Below are 24,422 nucleotides of genomic sequence, written 5' to 3'. Positions count from 1 at the left end.
TTACAAAGGATCCTGGGGGATAAAAGCAACAGCCATAATTTCATCTACTCCTAAAAACATACAAAATGCCAAACACAATAGAGTACCATCTATAGTTTGTGTAAATATAGTAAAAAGAGAGAAGGCAACAGATTTCAGTTATCATTGTTGTAATGAGCATTTTTGATTCCTGAATACAAACTCAGAGGGATAAAGCTGCATTTATATAAAAGATAGATGTCCCAGTTCACAATCTAGCAGCAAGAGAAAATCTCTCCTCAGTAGCCTCTTCACTGCAGTATGTAGTAATTTTGGAGTTCATGTTATGGCTGAGGAATCACACTGCTTGCATTAAGGGTTGTGTCTACAGCAATTGTTTTCAGAGGGGTTTATAAAGAGAACATAAAAACTCATTCTAGGCTAGAACTAGGATGTTGTATTATTAATGAAGAAACTTGACACTATGCATTTTGAGGCACTTTTACATCTGTGTACTTCAAAAGAGACAAGGATTTCAAACAACGGAAGTCTGGCAAGTGATTATCCCAGAAGAGAATGGTTAGTCCTGGTTTTTAGAAAAATATGCACAACAGGTCAGATATGAAACAACAAAATATATCCAGGATTGAAGCCCATGGCAGGAAACTAGCTCCTGGAAAGTGACAATTAAATTGGTCACCGCTACCAATTCCAGTAACACACTCTGTTAAAGCCGAACATTTCAGTTTCTGAACTGCAGCACAGAAACACACCTTACAAACAAATTAACTGTCATAGACCCCAATTCAGGAAGGTAATTAAGCATGTATAACTTTAAGCACATTATCCATGAATCCATTCAAGTCAATAAAGATAAGCATTTTCTGAACTGGGGTGTCAGTCAAGTAACTGATACAATTTTATCTAATTTAAAAAAGCATATTGTTAAAAGTTTTCATCACTGAAAATCATGTTCATTCTAATGAAATGCTTTAAGGAATTAGTCATTCAGTGAACAATGTGCAGGAGCCTGCAGTGGTGTTGTAGAGTTGATGCATAAGGTGTGTCTTTTATTTTGTGCAGTTACCATTGCAACAAGACGTTGAAAAGCAATGAAAAGGTGAAAAAGGTAAAAGGAATTACAATAGCCCCACAGCTTCACTTGTGAAACAGTTTTGAATTACATTAGAATATCTGATGCAACTCCTTACAAATATCTGCAGAAGTGGAGGGATTGTGTTGCAAAATACTGGACACAGTTTTAGACCACTTTATTTGACAGTCTTTGAGTCCTTGAAATTTTACTTTTCATGGAGTTTCTCAGACTCAGGTTATCTTGAAAAATCCACTTCTAGGTTGAAAATTTGTGCATTTAAATTTTTTTGCCTGGAAGTAACAGAGCAGATATTCTACTATTACATCTCATGGAGACAGAACAAGAAGGGCTAGGGAAGTGGAGAGTTATGCAGTCAAATGCTGTGGGGGGGACGGTATTATGCTAAACACTATACAAACACACAGGGAGATAGGTCCCTCCCTAGACAGCTCAACTTTTAAACAACGTTAAGGTTTGGCACCAACCAAGAAGAGTAAAGAAATTCACAGTGAAGGCTGAAATATTGTGCTTAATTGAGTAACTTTGTTATGAATGCAAACTTGCCAAAGTCAATAGAACACTCCATGGCTTTCACTAGGACTCTTTCCTTTTAAAAACAGCTTATACTGCCTTAAATACTAAAACCAAATACCAGCTATAAAATAGAGTTCCCAACATGTTTTTGTCAGCAGGTTGCATTAATGAGTAATAGAGTAGCAACTCCTTGATGATGCATTGCAGTAATTCAGCTCCTGATGATTGATTAGAGTAATACATAATCCAAAAAGAGGCATTTTGAAGATGAATTACTCAAGAGATGGCACAGCCTAGGAGCAATGGATCCACGATACGCAATAAATAGTAATTATAAAAGTTAATGCAATTTTTAAGAAGTCGTTTTACTGCCCATTAGATGGAAGGAATAGGCTATAAACAAACAGGCTGGTAAATTGCTCTACAGTTGTTCAAATTCTTCAGTGAGGTGGACTGTGAAGGTGTAAGCTTCAATTATTTTCATCCCGGTTTCCTTGGAAATTAAACCAAAGGTTAAGTGAAGTGGTCCCAAGATTGACTGAGTGAATGAGCAGTAAACTCTGTTGCTTTGTACACTAAGATCCTCTTCACCATATCATCAGAGTTCATAAACAAAAACGCCAACATTTCATTTCTTAGACACATTTCTCGTCACCAAATGCTCCATCCATCTTATTTTAGGCAGCATAGTTTGGCTTACAGAGCTAAAGAAGGGACTCGGAATCTTTGGTTCTAATCTCTGGCTCTGCCAATGACTAACCATGTGACCTGGAGAAATTCACTTAACTTCTCCATGCCTCTCTGTAAAATGGGGATAATGATTGTTCCTCTTTGTAAACATTTTTGAGATCCACAGTATGGATTAAAAGAATGATGGAAGTACTTAGGTAGGGTGACACTGAGCATCACCAGGCCTAAGTTTTAGGCATCTAGAACATCACCAGGACCCACACAACCCAAGTTAAATGCATAGGCTCCCCTATACAATGAATGGAGAGGGACATAAGTGACTTAGAATGGGATTCACAAAAGCCAGCATGCTAGGTGGCTCCCTGCTCCTAAACTAGCCAATGGGAGATGCCAGAGGCTGAGTGCTAAGCCCTGTTCTTCTTTCAGAAATCAACATCTAAGTCTGGGACATCTGCAGGAAAGCGCCTCTTTCTACTTGGGATTCTCAGCTGCAAACCCTGTCTGAAAAGTGAGGTTCCTATGCTGTTTTTCTGAGGAGGAAGAGGAGAACCTCCTTCATAACCACTGGGCTAAAAGTTAGGGAACTCAGCTGAGATGTCAGATCGAGGGAGGGGATTAATCACTTCCCCTATTGGCACTGGTGAGGCCACATTTGGAGTATTGTATCCAGTTTTGGATGTGGACACACATTGGAGAGAGTCCAGAGGAGGGCAATAAATGATTAGGGGGCTGGAGCACATGACTTATGAGGAGAGGCTCAGGGAACTAAGCTTATTTAGTCTGGAAGAGAAAAATGAGTAGGGATTTGATAGCAGCCTATAACTATCTGAAAGGGGGTTCCAGAGAGGATAGAGCTAGGCTTTTCTCAGTGGTGGCAGATGACAGAACAAGGAGCAATGGTCTCAAGTTGCAGTGGGGGAGGTCCAGGTTGGATATTAGGAAAAAGCCTTTTCACTAGGAGGGTGATGAAGCATTGGAATGGGTTACCTAGGAAGGTGGTGGAATCTCCATCCTTAGAGTTTTTTAAGGTGTGGCTTGACAAAAGCATGGCTGGGATGATTTAATTGGTGTTGGTCCTGCTTTGAGCAGGGGGTTGGACTAGATGACCTCCTGAGATCCCTTCCAACCCTAATCTATGATTCTATGACCCTGATTCAAGTTCCCCACTCTACCTGAGGGGGGATAGGGTTTGAACAACCAGCCACCTCTCAGCTATTGAATATTCAGTTATGGGGAACCCTCAGTCTCTCCTGCTGAAGCTGTTTCATTGTGAATAAATAATGAACAAATCACTGGGCAAGAGAGTGACTCTGTAGTCTGGTGATTTGCACTGGCACCGGGGTGGTAGGAGACCCAGGATCCAGTCCCTCTGCTCCAACGATGGTTTTAAATTATTTATTGACAATGTTCTGGAACTTAGGCATCTGAATACCCAGCCTGGGGCTGCAGTGCACATAAGCACAGGCAGAAATAGGCATCTAGGGAACTTTTACTGCAAAAATGTAAGCTTAGAGTGACTCTAGGCACCTACATGGTTCAGAGGCAGTGGAACAGGACTTTTGTGAATCCCATTGGGTCTAATTCTGGGATTTAGGTACCTAAAGCACCAATCAGGAACCCAAATCCTCTTGTGAACTCAGCCCTCAATGTCTATAATTACTTCTTGCAGTAATACAGCTCAATCAACTATTGCTGACATTTTAAACTGAACGTTTCTCAGAGCACTTTTAGTAAGGAACATGTGCAGTTATCACACTCTAGTGAGAATCCCAGAAGAAACAGATTCTAAAAAACAGAAGCAAGTCTGAACTAACACTAGCACTATGTTAACATGCAAGATTGTCAAGAAAAACTGCCTTTCACTTGTTGAAGAGATCAGTGTGCCAATGCACCTTGCTGCATCTCCGAGTCACACTCGGTTGCATTCACCATCTTTCAGGTACGCTTTGCATATGAAGATTGTGCAAGAGACATAACTGAAAAAAGTCACAAAGTTAATAGCAAAAACATGCTGAAAGAATACAGAGTGATTACGCTTCAAGACAGACTGCAAAGAAGGCATGAAAACTTATTTAAGCACAAATTTACCATCTCTGCTGGGGTACTGTGCAGTGAAACTACAGCAGTTCTGCTGCTGGCAGGATCCTCCATACCTGAAAGGGTGAGAAGGGAGAGATTCTGTGTCGTAGTGAAGTTTCACTCCATTATAAGGCAATGTCTATATTTGCGAATTTTACCCAAAAAAGTGATACTGATATCAAATTAGTCTGGGAGTATAACAAGACTCCCAATTTAGATGTGGCTTCTGGCTATTTTACTACCATGTTGGTTAAACTGCAAGTGAACCGGTGGTGAATTCAAGGAGATTCAGAGATTCCAAGACCAGAAGGGACCACCGTGATTATTTAGTCTGACCTCCTATATGACAGTTACAGAACTTCCCCAAAATAATTCTTATATCTTTTAGAAAAACATCCAATCTTAGTTTAAAACTTGCCAGTGATGGAGAATCCACCACAACCCTTGGTAAGTTGCTCCAATGGTTAATTAAATTCACTTAAGAATTTAAAGCTTATGAGTCTGAATTGTGTAGCTTCAATTTACAGCTGTTGGATCACGTTATACCTTTCACTGCTAAATTGAAAAGCTCCATTATCAAATATTTGTTTCCCATACAAGCACTTATAGCGTTCAATCAAGTCACCTCTTAATCTTATTTTTCTTGAGATGAATAGATTCAGCTCTTTTAGTCTATAACTAGAAGGCATTTTCCAATCCTTTAATCGTCCTTATGGCTCTTTGAACTCTCTCCAATTTATCAACATCCTTTTTGAATTGTGGACACCAAAAGTGGACTCAGTATTCCAGCAGCAGATGCATCAGAGCCAAACACAGAGGTAAAACAAACGGTCTAGTTCTATCTGAGATTTCCCCCGTTTATGCATCCCAGGATCACATTAACCCTTTTGGCCCAGCATTACACTGGGAACTCCATGTGCAGCTGGTTATCCACCATGACCCTCAAATCTTTTTCAGTCACTGCTTCTCATAATAGAGCCCCCCATTGAGTAAGCATGTCCTACATTCTTCATTTGTCTGTAGGTGTATACATTTACATTTAGGCATATTAAACACATTGTTTGCTTGCACCCACCTTACCAAGCCATCCAGATCACTCTGTGACCTGTGCTCTTCATTATTTACCACTCCCCAAGTTTTGTCATCTGCAAACTTTGTCAGTGATAATTTTGTTTTCTTCTAGATCTTAGAACCGATCCCTAAGGGACCCCACTGGAAACACCCATTTGATGATTCCCTGTTTATAATTACATTTTGAGACCTATCAGTTAGCATCTTTTAATCCATTTAATGTCATGTTAATTTTATATCATATTCTAGCCTTTAAATCAAAATATCTGTAGTACCAAGCAAACACTTTATAGAAATCCAAGTATATTACATCAACACTTATCTTTCTATTAATCATATTTTTAATCTCATAAGAAAAAAGATCAGGTTAGTTGGAAAGAATCTATTTTCTGTAAACCCACGTTCATTAGCTTTAATTATATTATCCTCTTTTACTTCTTTATCAATCAAATCCCTTATCAGCTGCTCCATTATCTTGCTTGGGATCAGTGTCAGGCTGATAGACCTATAATTATTTGGGTCATACCATTTAATTTTTTAAAATATTGGAACAACATTAGCTTTTTTCCAGACTTCTGGAACTTCCCCAGTGTTCTAAGACTTGTTGAAAATCACATTAATGGTCCAGAGAGCTCCTCAGTCAGTTCTTGGATGTCAGTTATCCAGACATGCTGATTTAAAAATGTCTAACTTTTATTTGTAGATGCTGTTTAACATCCTAAGATAGTAGTGAATGGAAAGAGTTAAAATATGATGTGACTACATCTGTTTATTCCCCCAAAGAGAGAACACTTTGAACTTTCATTGAACACTTCGGCCTTTTCTCCATTACTATTGATAATTCTACCATTTCCATCTAGTAATGAACCAATACCATTGTTTGGGTTCCTCTTTTCCCCAATATACTCAATAGCACTACTGGAAGTTTTTTTAATGTAAAAGATCTCAAAGTGAGTTTCACTGGGCTACTCCTAGAACATAACTGTCATCGATTGTCTGTTATATCATTTTGCAGAATTCCAAAAGGACTGTCACATTTCCCCATCCCTGTTTGACTAGTAGCAGCTTCTTTTCAAAATCCCTGTTCAGTCAAATTGGAGGAGAAGAGAAGAGTACTCAGTCTAGATCCAAGTCCTGCTACAATTTCTTCTAGCAAAGAATGAAGAGGAGCCAGGCCAGTCTTCCTGCAGCTGTTCTAAGCAGAGAGTGAAGAGGAACTGTTCTTGCTACAGAACCTGCCTGCTCAGGGTGAAGATACAGCCTTCCAGAGGTACCAAGCACACAGCTGAAAGTATTTCTGGACTGAGTTCTGCTATGCCTAGGGAGAAGGAAAAAAGCAAACTGCAAATTCAATTCTCTAATTCTATGAGTATTAACTAGGAAAGACAGCTGTATTTTGTGGAAAATGTATTTCTAACTTGGATTATTATTTTGATTATTACATAAATACTTACCAGTTAAGAAATTTTTAGAACGTGAAAGCAATATTAAAAATATTCACATATCCTTAGCCAAAGAGGAACGCACTCACACTCCTGTTTCCTATCTGTGTGATCATTCAATGAGAAGCTTCTAAAGGGATGGTGGATTTGCTGATGCAAGAAGTCAATGAGGGGGAAAGTGGCCTAGACCTTTTTAACCCAAGATAACTATGTAAGCTGCCCATGCTTCTTCAGGGCTTACATACCTGTGTGAAGGTTGCAGGGCATATTTCAGAGAGACATGGTTACCTTTTTAGCTTATAGAAACTAAGACAGTTCATTCATGTGGGAGTACAGCTGGTAACTTTGGACCAGATGTTTAAAGGTATTGAGGCACCTAAAGATGCACACAGTGGTCTAGTGATTTTCAAAAGCACCTCCCCCCAACTCCCACAGGGAGTGAGGCAGCTTTGCAAATCCCATTAGATGCCTAAATACCCTTAAAAATCTGATCTGACTCAATTCAGGAAGCACTTCACTTAAGCACAAGCTTAACTTTAAACATGTGCTGATGTCCCACTTCACTAGAGCTCCAGCAAGTGCTTAAGAACTTGGTCCTGAACCTCCAATGAGTTCTGTCTGCAAAGAACGTATTGCAGGATAATGGCCTTATCAATTTTTGGCGGTAGGTGTGGGGGAGATTAGTTGGCTAAAATGTTTTGCAGCCCTATTATGCTAAGGCTGACCCAAATGATTTTAGCTATAGTCAAGCTCATAAAAGTGAAGAGACTATGGGCAAACGTGTATCAATCTCAAACGCTAAAATTTTCAAAAGTAACTTGGGCATTTAGGAGCCTAAATCTCATTCAAAGTCAATAGGCTCCTAATTCCCATTTTCAAAAATGATTTAGGAGCTAAAGTCATTTAGGCACTTTAAAAAACATTACCTTTAATATTTCCTGCAATTATATCAAGAATTGGGCAACAGTTACCAGATTTAAAGAAAGATTAATTACTGTTTTTTACTTTATTGACAATGTATATAGCACATTGGTTTTTTAAAATTAAATAATTGATTAAATAAATTAGAGTGCAAGAGGCATGGCTAATCCAACATCACGTGAGCAAGAGTGATGTCCGTGGGGGGAGGGTACACTTTACCAGGGCCCGGAGGCCCTGGGTGGGCCCGGCCCAGGCTGTAACCCCCATTACCATGAGGAAAAAATTGAGGCTAAATTGTAGATCATGCCTGAGGATATTTATATAAACTTATTTCCCTGTATCTATTGTCCAGATCTTGTGAAATTTGCTGGAGCCAAATCAGAAGGAGTGTTAGAGCAGTCTCACGCAACATTCTGAACAGTGAACTACTGATGAACCACCCCCACTTATCTTATTAAATGAGATTTACAAAAGAGTACAACTCATTTTCAGTGAAGTGTGCATAGCCCTATGGATTTTTTGCACACTGCCAGTGACTGTGGCAGAAGCTGAAAGAAGTGTCAGCAAGCTAGAACTCATCAAAAACTGCAAGCATTCTACAATGGGGCAAGAACAGTTAAGCCACCTAGCTATCTTGTCTATTGAGTGTGAACTTGCAAGAGAAATTTGACTTTGGGGGGCTAATTATTGATTTTGCAATGAAAAAGGCCAGAAGAATAAAGCTCTAAAGTCAATAGGCCTAATTATAAAATGTTTGCAGTCACATTGGTACGTTAGAATAAAAAAATCAAGACATTGACAGGATATAATACCTTATAATGACTAAAAAGTTACAAAATTGTCAGCAAACTTGTAGGACGCAGGCTGGGTGTTATGTTAAACAAATTGCAAAGGGGGAGCATTTTTCAGAAATGTAGAATATGTAAAAATTTCAGAATTCAAACTTTTTTCATGGCTCATGAGATTGTATGTATGGGATGAGGGATTGTGGTATGTGTGTGGGAGCGGGCCCATGTTACAAGTTTCTACTGGGCCCTGGTGCTGTCAACTATGCTAATGGAATTTGCACAGTCTATAAGCAAATGATAGTTAAAGCACTGAGATAGGCAGCTACTGTTGAATTATTGCCTGATTTATAATTCTAACTCAAATGCTTATATTTACATTACAAAAGCTTTCTCAGAATATAAGGACAGCCTTAATGAATTCTGCCAACGCTTTGAACATTTTAATGAAGGGATAACTTGGTTTCAAAACCTATATATCTTTGGAAAATTTGGGCACACTGGAGACTGGTGACAAATGGCTCTGGCGGTATGAGTAAGGTTTTCAGGGGAACAGGGCTAAACAACTTCTGACTTTCTAAAATGCAAAATAAGCTCTCTCTTTAAAAGACGTGTGATTCAATGAGCTGATTAAGAGACATCTAATTTACCAATATTGGTCTAAAATCACCTTGTAACATTACTGAGTTTGGAATTCTTAAATGGTGCTCAATAACTCCGTGTTTGCTTCAGGGTCTGTGCAACTTAAATTATATGGACCACATCAATAACCTCATAAAAATAGTTGTGCTAGAAGCACACCTTTCTCTTAACTTACTGCTTAATTGCCCATAGCCACTGTTATAAGGTTGCTATGTTCAGCATGCTAAGTAATTGAAACACTGTGATAGAAAATCAATACTACTCTAATAACAAACATGATACAGTGTCTAATGTACACAAATGAACTGAAATTAGTTACTCTACTGAACACACTGCTGTTGATTTGCATTTTACTGGTTCATTCCTTTGTTACTAACAGAAGCCAATGAGTTTTTGAATATTCTTATTTTAAAAGTACTGTTTTTCTGACTGAGTCTGGGGAGATAAGTGAAGTTATTCAAAGTTTAACTTAAACTGTCTGTTTGCCTTTAATTAAAAAGCCAATAGTCTATACTGCTCTGCTTAAATGTGTTATACTAGATAATTTTTTTTGTACTTATCTTTAGGTATTTGGGTCTAAGAATTCCAGTGCATCACTAAATGGAATGGTTTCACATAGGACTTTCCAAACAGCATTATAAAATACTACAAATGTTTATAATGTACATTCAAAGATTTGGATGCTAGGACGGAGAGTCGGCCTTTCAATAGTCTTGCAAAATACACTGAGATGAACTTCAGGCACTTTCAAACCTGCTTAAATCTGTTTGTTTCTTTTGTCGGAGCATAGACTTGTATAAAATAGCACTGAGCTGGAAGAGCATTCCGGGCAATTTTATTCAAATATGTACACCCAACTTTGCACTTTCAGAATTCCCATATTTACAAAGACTGTACAAGTTTAGTTTCTTGCTTGCATCTGAAATATTTTAAAACCCCTCAATTATGATACTATTTCATGATTTTATTAACTTTTTTTGAGGGGGTACAGTTAGCATCTAGGAATTACCTCTCAGAGAGAGAGGCTGCTGGTATTGTCTAGGGGTGCCTTGGTGAAAGCCTGCCCCATTAAAGTCCATGGGAGTTTTCAGTCCATATTGCTTGATGTCTCTACATTTTTATGTTTACTTAAAATACTAGTTTGTATTAATCTTAACACACGGATACATTATTTTAGCCCAAGCATATCTAGACCTGTGTCAAATTGTAACTAGATGTTATGACAATATTGGCACTCTAGGTAATTATGCTCCTGGGTTTATCAGTTTGATATAACCTCCTTCCCCACCACCTTTTAAGTCAAACTAGAGTTCTGTATGTAGGTTTTATGCTATTTAATTCTCACAAAACAGAGCTATTTTATTTGGCATAGAAAACAGTGGCCGAGATTCACTGTGATTGTACCATAAAAACAACCTATCTGTAACTGCAGTGAAATACAGCTCTAAATATTTTCTTCCAAAAAAGCCTAATGACCTTTTTAGCCCTTTATTCATCTCTCCTGAACCCTGCAAGATTTGTCTGTTCCTTTCAGCTTTCTATTTTGGGGGGAAGATAAGTATGTTTCTTCATAGGAGTTGGGAGCACAGGTGGGGGTCTTTGAACTTGCCAGTCCAGGGTAGGGGCCCAGGCAGAGACAAACACATCCTAGAAGTGAATGCATGGCTGCCTGGATCGTGTGACTAGGAGGGTTTTGGCTTCCTTAACCATGGGATGCGGTTTCAAAAAGAACTTTGAGAAGAGATGGGGTCCACCTATCAAGGACAGGGAAGAGTATCTTCAGATATAGCCTGGGTAACATAGTGAAGCAGGCTTTAAACTAGGTTTGATTGGGGGAGGCAGGGAGGGAGGAGACAAAAGCCCTCACTTAATTCCAGAACATTGAGACTTGAGAGAAGGGTCAGAATCTTGGGGGGCAGGGAGAGGGAACATGAGTAATCATACTAGGGACAAAGGAGAGACGAGAGAATACAGAGGGGAAATCTAACGAACATCTTAGATGTCTGTATACTAATAAGTATGGGGAATAAATAAGAACTACAACTATTAGTGAATAATCATGATTATACCAAAAAGGGTACAGCTTGTTCAGGAAGGACAGGCAGGGAAAAAGGGAGGAGGTGTTGCCTTGTATATCTACAATTTAGACACTTGCACTGAGGCCAGGAGAGAAGAGGGAGGCAGATTTCTTGTCTCTGGGTAAGGAATAAAAAGGGGGTAAAAACAAGGGTGATGTCACATGGTAGGAACAGCTGGACTGCCCCCTTAGTTCATCCCAAATCCACCTCCATTCTTCAATTACTTTATTTCTAGAATTAAAGGGGCAAAACATTCCTGTTAGTAGGGCCACGGGAACAGAACCAATGTCACTCTAAGGTAAAAATGAGGGTAGAAAATGGTGGAAAGGTGCAGACTTAGGGCTGTACCCCCTTCACAATGGCTATTCTCATTTGATTAACTCCACATAGGTTTCCTGCAGAGCACCATGCTGAGAGAACACAAGGAGAATGCAGTTTGATGAAGAAGGAACCTCTGCTTCACAAATCCTACAGTCTTTCATCTCACAGGGGAACATCCATTCTGGGGCTGTGGAGTGGTACTCCAGCCAATGCCCTAAGGGGCATTTCCTAATATTCCATCCCACCTCTATTCTACCCAGTCTAGCACTTCATGTTGGATGCTGATCTAAGGATTTGGCCCAGAATTTCTATCTATCACTAGTGTATAGGAGTAGGGTAGTATCTCTTTTAAACAGTTTGTGAACCCTCCAGTGGTGCTCATTGTGTGCTGTTTTCAAGGTTGCCAGAAACTAGTCAGAGCAGCAGCATGTACATAGCTAGGCCTTCCATATTTAGAAATCTGCTTTTGGGACCCAGTTGTGCCATTCATATTGGTTTTGTTATATAGACAGAGACACAATCAAGTACAAAAACAGATACAATAGGATATGCTTCATTTGAAGCCCAATCCTGATAGTTTGAAGATTTTACAGTGTTTGGAGAAGGAAATGATAACATTTATTTCAGGGCAGTTCTATAATAGTTCATTAAATCGAACACAAACTTGAAAACAAGAGGTTGTACAGACTGAACACAAATAGTGCAAGAAGTGCAGTGGAGAATACAATGGCTGTGTTTGTCTAGAATGTAAGTTAGACAACACACAAAAACATTGTATTCCTAACATGTCTACATAATTAAAAAAGTAGTATGTCCCTAAAAACAGTGTATTTTAATTTGAGGGGAAAAAAGACAGGTAAGAGAGGAAAAATGTCAACATTTTGTTCGCTCAATGTCTTGCTGATGTCTGAAGAGTAAAAATACTGACCAATTGTAGACTTCTCGTGTCTTATAGGAAAAACCAGGCTTTAGTAGGTATTTATCTCCCCATTTTTAATTCATTAAGAGGTTAAGAGAACACTATTTTGGTCTTACTAAAATCAATTTTAAAAAGTGCTACCTAGCAGGTTGAAAAACTAAGATAAATAGGTGCACAAGTTTCTCCTTTTTTAGTATTGAAGTGATCAGTCACCTCCCTTTGATCAGTACAGAAACTGGTTTGCCTCACGGCCATTTCAATTTTCTGAATGTATATTTTCTGGGTGAACTGCAGATAGACTCCTTTCCCTTATGTTTTACTGTGTTTTGGGTGAGTGGTTTTGATCTTGGTTTCAATTGTTTGAAGTTTGTTCATATAGTATTTTTGCTAGCATAGAAGGCAAGGATATGTCCTGTGAAGAATGCTTCTAAGAAGTATGGCTGCTGAAGCAGAGAGAGTTTTCAGTAAAAGGTTAACAGACTCCTTACATTAAATAAGTACTGAATTATTGAGAAGAAATTCCCTGGGTGTTAGCCTGAAGAAAAACTAAACAAAGTTGCGCACTACCCTTTCAAGACCAAAGTACAGTATATATATTCAATATACACTAATACAAGAGATCTTGAATAATCATTCCAGATAGCAGACTAGCTGCAATAGTTGGATGTAAGAATATTGTCTATGCCTCACTTTCCCACAAAAATTGTCTTCAGATTTTTCAAGGATAATTGGAATTTAGAAAGGATTATTAAAATCTTTATCCAATGTCAAGAAAAAAGCATTGAAGAGGGAAATGCAGTTTTGATTAATCTAATGTTTCAGATAAAATGTCTACAGTTTAGTAAACTGAGTATAATGGCACTAGTTTTCAATGCTCTAGTATTTCTCTTATAAATGCCTATTAATAGTTTATACTGTAACTAATTCTTTGCAATCCCATCGCATGTTAATTTTCAATGTGTCTGCATAATTTTTAAAATAAAATTTTGAAAAAATCTGCTTTAGTTATATTTGGTATCACATAAGTGAACCAGTTTGTATTTGTAGTTTCCATGCTTTGGTCATGTAATTTTAAACATTTTTTTTTCCCTGGAACTCAGGAGGTGTTAGATCATAACAAGCTCTACTGAAGACCCGCTGGCATTTTGAAACCAGTGAATTACTCATAGTAACAAATATGCCCAGTAACATGTTCTTTGGGACAGGCATTATTTTAATTAGGTATATTTGTGTAAAGAGCCATGCACATGCATGATGTCTTAGTAACAAATAATATAATCCAGAAGATACAGGTATTAACTACATTACTCTTCAACTCCATCCCAGAATCATGGAATCATAGAAATGTAGGGCTGCAAGGGACTCCAAGAGGTCATCTAGTCCAGCCCTCTCCACTGAGACAGGAAAAGGTACACCAAGACCATCCCTGACGGGTGTTTGTCTAACCTGTCCTTAAAAAAATCTCCAATACCTCCACAACCTCCCTTGGAAACCTATTCCAGAGCTTAGTTCTTCTAATTAGAAAATTATTCTTAATATCTAACCTAAATCTCCCTTGCTTCAGATTAAGACTATTACTTCTTGTCCTACCTTCAGTGAACATGGAGAACAATTGATCACCATCCTCTTTATAATAGCCCTGAATATATTTGAAGACTCGTCAGGTCCCTCAATCTTGTTTCTCAAGACTAAATATACCCAGTTTTTTTCAAGATCTAAGTTCTCCTTCTAGGTTAGATTTTCTAAACTTCTGTAATTTTTTTGTTGCTCTTCTCTGGACTCTAATTTGTCCATCGCTCTCAAAAATGTGGCACCCAGAACTAGACACAGTACTCCAACAGAGGCCTCACCACTGCTGAGCAGACAGGCAAAAACTACCTTTTGTATCTTATGTACAACACTCCTGTTAATAGACTTTAATTTTGCAACTGCATCACATTGTTGGCTCATGTTCAATCTGTGATCCAATAAAGCTCACTGATCCTTTTCAAGAGTTACTGCCCAACTAGTTATTCCCCATTTTGTAGTTTTGCATTTAATTTTTCCTTTCTAAATGTAGTACTTTGAATTTATGTTAACTGAATTTCATCTTGTTGAATTCAGATCAATTCTTCTATTTGTCAAGGTCATTTTGAATTCTAATTTTGTCCTCCAAAACATTCACAGTCTCTCCCAGCTTGGAATATCTGCATATTTTATCAGAAGACTCTCTGCTCCATTATCCAAATCACTAATTACAACATTGGCTGTTTCCAGACCTGGAACAGACCCCTGGGAGACTCCACTAGATAATCAATAGTTTGCTATCAAACTGGGTATGAGACACTTTGAGTACAGTCTTTCAACCAGTTTTTCACCCATCTTACAGTAATTTCATCTAGACCACATTTCTTTTGGCTGCTTATAAGAACATCACTTGGGACCATGTCAAGAGCCTTGCTAATATCAAGATATATCATGTCTACAGATTCCACTCCCCCCATCCACTAAGCTAATAACCCTGTCAACGGAGGAAATTAGATGGGTTTGGTATGATTTGCTCTTGACAAATTTATATTTTCTATTACTTATAACCCAATTATCCTGTAGGTGCTTACAAATTGATTACTAATTTGTTCCACTATCTTGCCTGGCTTTGAAATTAGGTTGACTGGTTTATAATTCCATAGGTCCTCTTTGTTCGCCCTTCTTAGAGATGGGTAAACATAGTACCCTTCTCCAGTCCTCTGGAACTCACCCATTCTCCATCAGTTCTCACAGATAATCACTGTTCCCTCACTCCATTGGATGGCTTTCCAGCCTGGTACAAAACATGCGGAACCACTAGGACTTTTCAGGTCTTTTGTCTTTATTTGGTGCCCAATAAACAGTTTCTTCCCCAACAAGTTTATGGTCTAGCAGTCCAATCTAAACAGAACAGACTCACTGGCAGACCTAAGGGAAGGTATAATATGAACAAAATTAAACCACTTTCTCGTCTCCCTTGAATCAAATGTTGGGACAGAGAGGCCAGCTGGCCGACACAGGTCAATGTTTGTGAGCCTCAGAGAAGAAGCACATCTTGAAGAGTGATCTTATGAGGAGCAGGGGCTGGTGTGGCTGTTGTACGGGCAGGGACAGCATGGAAGACCATCCCAACTGCCCACTCAGGCAGTTGCAGCATCAGCTACCGCTAATCCATTCCAAATCTCTGACCCATCCCATTGTGCAGTGGAAACTACCCACACTCCTACATTTTTAGGCATCAAAGCTAAGCTCACTGAGGCATGTTGCAGTGGATGGGCTACTCTTCTTAGAAGGATCTGCCTCTTGATTTCTGGTTCCCTGCACATCACAAAACACTTTCTGCATAAACATAAGTGTGATCTAATAGTTTCTGTAGACTTCATGGGAATATTAAACTAAAGTCAATGTGAAAATGTTGAAGGTGAGGCAGTGTGGAATCAGAGCCACACATCAGTTCTTGGTCTTGCCTCATTGACAGCGTGCAATATTCATATCAAAACAGCCTAAAGTTGTGTGCCTGAAGTCTGATGAATTTGAAAACTGCATTCCATGCTCGTGAAAGTTAGGCAGATGTGCACCAGCAAGCTAAACCACTTATATAGCCACCCTTACCCTAGTATCTTAGCACCTCACAATCTCTAATGCATTTATCCTCATAACACCTCTATGAGGCAGTGAACACTATTATCTGCATTTTACAGATGGGGAATGGAGACAGAAAGTGTAACTTTTTGGCAGGGCAGAAAATTGCACCCAAATTTCCTGAAGTTTGGATTTGTGTCCCAAGCACTGTGCCACCCTTCCTTGAATAGTAAAGAAGCTAGCAATCTTTCATTCATGGTGGAGGACTTGCCTTGAAGGTTGAGTTCAGCCAACTCCAAGCCAATTTGCAAGTTTTGATTCACTTCCATGCCAACAAATCAAGCTGTAGAGATAGTTTGTGAACATACTATGCACCGTAGGGGTTGCAGGTGCCTTCTTATTCAACAGTTGGCTCTGCCTGCCTTTTTATTAACAGCAATCAGTTAGGGAAACATTTTCAAAATGATGTTGTGATGCACTGGGGGATATCTATATATTTGTTTGTGAATAAGCTGCATGTCTCTCTGTGTTTGTTCATGATGGGTTACTTGCTATGGCATTAGATTAAATGGGCTTGTTAGAGGAACCAAGTAGGAAAGGTAAAACATCCTAACAAAGGCTCCAGACACAATAATCAAGTTTATAGTTCTGAGGAGATAACTGCTTTGCTCCAGTCTTGGTAACAGCTATTTTGCTAAGGCTGAGAAGAGAGAGATCAGAGGAATATACTCCTACAAAGACTGTTTAAAGGTCAGAAGCAAAGCACACCCCCCGTGGATCCATGACATATATATGAGAACTGTGTGTGACACTTTCATTCTGTATGACTGCACACGTCTCTACCCAGATTAGCCAGTTATCAGATTTAGATTAAGTTTTGACTGATGTGAAAAATATGCTCGTTGAACTATTATCTTAAATAGTATCTTGGAGTCTGATCCAGCTCCCTTAGGAGACCCTGCTGCCTGCCTGCATCTTGGAGAAGTAGCAGATTCCCAAGGAGGAGAGTCCCATGTCACTGCCAACAGGATTCCAGATGCCAACTAATGTTTTAGCACTCCATGAGATATATCCATGCAGAATTCCAGATAGGGACCACAACCAAGACCCTCACACCTCCGTGCATATCAGTACAACATCTCAGACTCCAGCTAGGTACCTTTGCACACCTCAGTGAGACACCCCAGCTTTCTGTGCAGGAGCCCTGGAGAAGGATCTGAAGCCTCCATGAGTGATACCCATGGATGGTTCCTGACATTTATGAGTTTTGGTGTCACTCTTGTATAACGTCTAGATATTCAGGCTGTGCCTATGATGGCAACTGCCTATCCCCTTAGTCTCCAAGGATGCTGGTGTCAAGAAGGCAGAGTTTGGAAAAGTATCACCAAATGGAGTTTCACTGATATAAAACTAATCTTAGTGAGTGAAGAATTGGTTCCAGGGTGCTCTTATAAATATAAAGAATTATCTTTGTTCTCTGAAGTGGAGAGTGAATTTTGAAAATCATGCTGAGAATTGTCACAGTAGTGGTTTGTCCAAAATAAACTTTCCAAATTAAAAAAAAAAAAATTAAACTACATTAAAAAAAGAAACCCTCTAAAAACTCCCAATTGCTCTCCATCATATATCAGTTTTGTTCTATAAACAAACTTCTCCCTTTTTAGTAAGGGGAATATTTTAAAATGTGAATATCAGAGGGTTTTGTTTTAAACTTATCTGAAGATTTCCTCTGTACATTTTCATGTGTTGAGCATAAGGCAATAGCTCTGACAACAGGCCAGTTGCTTCATAAACGCCTCTAATTCTCTGTGGATTGCACTAAAATGTCAGAAGTTTTAAGTGGAGTGCTTTTCTCCAGAAATGGCATGGACATGTATGTTCTTGCTTAACTCCAAGGTGGGTTACCTTTTTATTTACATTTTAAGAGCTGCTGCTGTTCCCTATTTCTGCTGAATGACTGAGCAATAGTTAGTGTTGTTCTCTCAGATAAAGGTGCTAAAAAAAAAAAAATGGCACAAGATTGTTTTTAGAACTCAGACGTAATCCAGGAGGCTTTTCATCCTGACAGTGGGAGAGGAAGGACTCAGATACCACTAGCTTTGGTTCATAAATATGGAGAAATTCTGCTCTTTTGGGAAATAAGTTTGAAATATTTCAAACTTTGATTTTCATGCCATTAATTTGTACAAAAAGAACTGGAGGAGGAAGAGAAGCTAGTCAAAGTGAGAACTGGACTGGGGATGTTGAAAGCTAGGTAGTGTAAATGAAAGGTGTGACCCTGGAAAAAACGGGGCAGATGAATAGTGAAAGTTTAATGAAAGCTGAAAGAAGAGTATAATGGAGTCCCTGAGAGAAAAAGCTATTGGGAAGAAGACTTTAGTCTCCAGAAAATCAACAGGCTAGTCTTAGCTATGTTGGGGATCTGCTCCATACTGCAGGGCTCTGAGCACTCTCTCCTCCCATTGAAGCCAGTGGGAATTGGGAATGCCCAGCACCTTTCAGGATCATGTACTTAGTGTCTCAGAAAGAAAGCTTTTCATTCTCCCTTTCCACCAGCTCATTTCTTTGCTTTTCCCCTTGGTTGTGTAGCCTTCTCAACCTTACTGGTCTTTCCTACTCTCTCTAGAACAGCATTTATTGCAAAGTCTTACAGAATAGAATTTAAAAGGGATTAAAACAAGAGGTTTCTACAGAAATGTAATAGAAATCTGTAGAAGTTACTCTAAACTTCTATATCACATGAGAGAAAATTAGTTATCTTTATTTTTTTTAAGCATTCTAGAGAACACTTTTAAAAAATAAATTCTACAGGATGGTTTAAAAGTCCAATGGAAAGGTCAGATTTGAAGCCATAAGGAACGACCGGATCTAGTTTGACTTATTACACATCACAGGTCACTAAACACCATTCAGTTAGTCGTGTACTGAGCCCAGCCACACAGATTAGATTAAAGTATTACAGCACTCAGGAGACTAGACTATTGTGTGCCACAAGCAGAAAATAGAAGGGACCAAGATGCATCAATGCCCAAGGTTCTTGCAATGGCAGGGAACTGATTAAGTGAGGTATACACAGATGATCCTAGTAAGAAACACACACCCTATGCTGCAGAGGAAGGTGAATCCTCCCCTCTCTCCATCCCAGGTTGCTGTCAGTCTGACCTGGGGGAAAATTTCTTCCAGACTGCAACACTGGAAATCAGTTAGACCCGGAGCATTGTCGTCTGATTTTGGGTGTTTAGTAATTTGAATGGGGTTATAGGCTCGCCAATTGATTTGATCAGAAGATAATGAGGTGCTTGTCCCAGAATCAGGCTCCAGAAGAGTTTTGTAGGGACCCTGGGGTGCACGACAGGAATGCTCACACAGATAATAAAAGCTTATAAAATTATCGAAATTTGGCTAAGATAACATAAAATGATAGACAAATGACTAATTAAAAAGAAAATGAATAATCAAATGGATAATGGATAATACAATCTTATTTTAGAGACTCGTGATATATATATATATGACTACGGTATGCTTTGGATTAATATACTTACACCCTTCCCTGAAAACCTGGTTGAGAGAGATGTTCGGTTCCTCAACTCTTGAGTAGAAGGGTGGAGAGCTAGGCAATGCTTGGGAGCTAAGAGCTATAAGACTAAGACTAACAGTACAAATTACTAAGTATAAACGAAGGAATCTTAATACATTAACTAAAAGAAGCTTCAAGCAGGAGTAGCTGATGATCGCCCCAAGTAACACGATTTGCCCCTTCTTATACCCTGAACAATATGGGTCCTCCTTCTAAATCCAAACTTGGATTCTTCACCCCCATATTATTAGAGTACACCTATTCTATAGGCTGGCAGGTTCGCATGTATTAATGACATATCCACATCCTTTCCAGATGGTTCCAGACAGCTTGTTTGTCTCACCTTTGTTATTTCTGGCCCTTTTTGTGGGTTCTGTGGTGTATCTGTGACGTTTACTCGGGGCATAACCTGAGACAGCCTCCTCCCCCGCCCCGTTTTGATGCCTCCTGATTTATATAGGGTAAAGGTTATAACCATATATGTCTTATCCTTTAATTCATCATAACTTATCTGGGTCAAAGGTCCCGAACCTATGCATGCTAGTGCCTTAGCTTTCATACAGGATGTGGCTTGTAAGGTACTTTGCATTACAGCTATAATACTTTAATATGATTCTATGACTATTACAATAAAACAACAATACTTAAATCTATAAGGAAAGATATATATATGCAAGCAAGCAGGCTAGTCCTATAGGCTACAGCATGTAAACAAGACCCACCAGCCAAGCACCTGAGAAAGAATTCTGTGTACCATCTCAGAGCATTGTCCCATCTCCAGCCCTGGCTGATCTCACTTCTTCAGAGGGAAGAGGAAAAAAACCACCCCAGGAATAAAGTAAGATTATCACTTCCCATTGAATTCTATAGGACTTTTCTATAATGGACAGACCTTGTGTTCTGTCTAGCCTGCCTCCTCCTCCTAGAATATGTGTTTTAAGAAAGTGCTTCTGAAGAAAGGGGTTTTCTGGCTAGATGGCTTCCTCCTAGAGCCATGGCATCCAAACTTACTGTGTACCCCCCAAGCAGATGTCCTACTCCTAAAGCAGCTCCTGAAAATTGGATAGGAGCTTACATTTGAAGATACATGCCATAGGGACATCTTGGCAGAAAAAGGAAACATATGGCCATTTGTGCACAGCTTCCTTATATATTAGGCTAAACACCTCCTCTATCAATACACAACTCATAAAAGAGAAACATGTACGTAAATCTGCTTTGTAGCATGACCAGAAGGATAGCAGACTCTGGGTTTGTTTGAACAAAACTAGGGGTGGGGAAGAGAGCAAGCCAAGTCCAAAAACATGCTGTCCCCTGATATATACATCGTTTCCATCTATCAAGTCAAAGTTTGAAGAGTGAGAGGACCTCTAAGACACCTAGGGCCCCAACCATATAGAGCAAAGCCAACACTTTGAAATTGCACTGGAAATGGATTATAAAGCACTGCAGTTTCCACAGCAGAACTGTTGTGTTCCTTATGCAAAACACACAGCAAAAGAAGCTGGCAGGTTCAGTCTGCATTAAAATATTTACATGATCTTAAATTGTAGCTGAAGTAAAGAGGTTGTTGCTGCAGTCCAACCAGGATGTGACAAATGCATGAATAACTTGGGCGTAGGCAAGAAACATCTAATCTGCAGATGGGGAAAAAAAGCAGTCTTCATCCCCACTGCTGCCTGAACTTCCAGTAGCAGCTGAATATCTAATTAGGCTACTACATTCCTTCCAAAACTGAATAACACAAGGTGGACCTTCGACAGAGAGACCATGCACATAACTGTGCAATGAAGGAGAAAGGACTTGTGTCTCTGAGAGTGCACAATTATTTGCACATACTGAAAAATTCTGGAAGTCTGTACTGAGTAGCAACCAATAAGCAGGATTCAAAACCATTAACATTCTCAATTTTTAAACACCTACCAGAATCTGACATGCATGCATGTGCACTACAAGCCTGTTGCTTTTGAATAGCAGAGAGCTAGTTATTAAAAAGTACTAGTATTGTTAAATTACTGTGCATACACCCATTTTAATGATCAGATCTTCCTACCTCAGTCAAATCAAAAGCAATTTTCACCCAGACTCAAAAAGACATTTGTCTCTCTTCTGAACAACTGCTTCTAAATTTCAACGTTTCATCTCTTGCCAATCAATCATTTTGTCAGTAGCCATGTTCAAAGTGGAAAACAGTGCAATTGGAGAAGCGTATTTTTTTACTATCATTCTCAAAAAGAGCTCATCCAATTTTATTAAAATTTTCCAAAAAAATTCAACATCAGAAAGAGACAAGGCCTTGAGAGTTTCAGCCTGAAAGATCAAGGATTTGGAAAACTAGAAGCAACTGAAAAAGGGAGCTTGGAACAGAAATAGTTAAGAAATCATGGGCCTAATGATAAGATCTATGATGTCTTTCTAGAAGATATGCTTCTACTTTGAAGACAAGTCATTGGGTTTGATGAAGAATTTACTGGGTGGGATTCTGTGTGTGTAATATGCAAGTGGCCATACTGCATGATTATAATGATCCTTCTGTTCCTAAAAAACTCTTACAAATTTATTCTCATTTTACGTATCACTCTGGCAGTGTAAAGTAGCCTTTAACTGGGCATAAATTACAGTTACACTCACTGGAAAGCTGCTTTCCACTGCCACAGGGGCCTTAGTGTAAATGAGAATGAGGCCCTTTAACTATTGCTGTCATAGGTTCACAGACTTTAAAGCCAGAAGGGACTAATATGATCATATAGTAGGACCTCCTGCATAATAAAGAGTCACAGAATTTCACTCAATTATTCCTGCATCAGGCTCATAACTTTTGATTGGGTTAGAGCACATATTTTAGAAACACATCTAATCTTGATCTAAAGATTTCAAATCTTCAAGAAAGCCCACTATACCCCTTGGTAAATTGTTCCAGTGGCTAAACTACCCTCATTTATAAATTTGCATCTTAATTCCTGTCTGAATTTATTTGGCTTAAGTGAACAGATACTGGATATTGTGATGCTCTTATCTGCTAGAATAAAGCATGCTCTACCATCAGAAATCATCTCCTCATGTAGGTACTTAGAGACCAATCCCCCTTAAACTTTCTCTTGGATAAACTACATAGATTGAGCTTCCATAGTCTCTTGCTGTAAAACAGATTTGCCAGACTTTGAATATTCCTGTATCCCTTTTCTGAACCCTTTCCAGTTTTTCCAACATCCTTTTTAAGTGGTGGCACTAGAAGTAGACACAGCATTCCGATGGTGGTTGTACCAATGCTGAGTCTAGACAAAGGTAATAATACTCAGAACTCCTCATTTCCCTACTTATACATCCCCAGATTGCATTAATCCTCTGAGCCATAGCATCATGTCAGCTCATGTTTCATTAGTTATCCACCATGACCTCTAAATCATTTTCAGGGTCCAAAATACAGTCCAGTGAGTCAGACCCCAGGCATATGGCAGCAGCCTATCACCGAGTGGAGTCTCAAAGCCTAGGTATTTCCACAGCCCAGCAGAGCTGCAGATCAGTGTGAGTAACAGCACTACCCTGCCAGGAACCCTCCCACTGCCTCTCGGTGCACCAGATTACAGTGGTTTCCAGCCTGCTCCTCAGCCTTGCCCAAGCCTTTCCCTTGCCCTGCACTAGCCTCACTCCAGCCTTGTCAGTGGCCTGCTCCAGACTTGACCCTGCCTCCTGATCTCCCCTAGCCCCACAGACTCTGGCTACTTAGTTTTTGACCTTTGGCATGTATCTAGACTCTGACTTCGATACAGACTTGGCTTGTCTTTGAACTCTGACCCCCCTGCTTCAACCTCTGGTCTGTGCCTAGACTCTGGCTACGGTTCTGATCTTGGTTTGTCTATGAACTCTGATCTCAGCCTTGATTCTGATCTGTCCCCAGATCTCGATTCCAGGTCCACTCTTGGCTCAGGCCTAATCCTATGCCTAGATGTGACCCAAACTCCAACCCATGGGCCTGATTGTTGGAGGCAGTGCCTGACACCTACGTTCTTTATTCTTAGGATGTATTTTTATTTGGCTGTATTAAAAAACCTCTTGTTCAAATGAATCCTGCTTGCCAAGTGATCTAGATCACTCTGAATAAATTGACTTGTCCCTATTATTGCTGACAATGCCACCATTTTTGGTGTCACCTGCTAACACTAGTGCTTGGACTATAATCCATGCTTTTAACATTCCCATGGGTAAAAAAATATATATATATATTCTCTAGTACAGGTGTCCTATTCTTTATTGTAATGGTCTAGTTCAAAAGCACCAAAGATGGGAAATGTAAGCTGCTAGTGCAGACTCCAGTAACATAGCTTGCAAAAGTATTAAGCAAGTCCACTTAGTGCAATTTAAAGAGCCAGTTGAATATCCATCTGAGAAAAAATAAACATTATTACTCGGAATAAAGAGAATTACTCTTAAAAAGAAAAAGTGAATAAGGAAATGTTATTTAACCCTAGTTTTTGCATTATGGAGAAGGGGTAAATAACTCTTCTTTGTTCACTTTATTCACACCATTCACAATTTTATAGACCTCTATCATATCCTCTCTTAGTTGTCTTTTTTTTTTTAGGATGATCAGTCTTTTTAATCTCTCCTCATATGGAGGCTGTTCCATACCACTAATAATTTTTTGTTGCCCTTCTCTGTTCTTCTTTGAATTCTAACATATTTTTTGAGATGGGTTGACCAGAACTACATGTAGTATT

General features: G+C 39.2%; 1 long non-coding RNA gene across 1 annotated transcript in view; it reads right to left on the bottom strand.

The window, feature by feature from the left end:
• Positions 1–1,944: 1,944 nt before the first annotated feature.
• LOC137143041 (uncharacterized) overlaps positions 1,945–24,422 on the bottom strand; it is a 46,765-nt gene continuing 24,287 nt past the window's right edge. The window contains exons 2-3 of the long non-coding RNA XR_010917090.1: positions 4,367–4,431; positions 1,945–2,081 (exon numbers count right to left, since the gene is read on the bottom strand). This is a non-coding gene — a long non-coding RNA (uncharacterized lncRNA). The remainder of the gene's footprint in view (positions 2,082–4,366; positions 4,432–24,422) is intronic.

This window comes from Emydura macquarii, unplaced genomic scaffold (genome assembly GCF_026122565.2).
Source record: "Emydura macquarii macquarii isolate MOO-44397 ecotype Brisbane River unplaced genomic scaffold, CSIRO-AGI_Emac_v2 contig_3295, whole genome shotgun sequence".
In the NCBI taxonomy this organism is placed as follows: domain Eukaryota; kingdom Metazoa; phylum Chordata; order Testudines; family Chelidae; genus Emydura; species Emydura macquarii.
The sequence above is the reverse complement of the archived record's forward strand: the minus strand, read 5'-3'. Positions and strand labels throughout refer to the sequence as shown.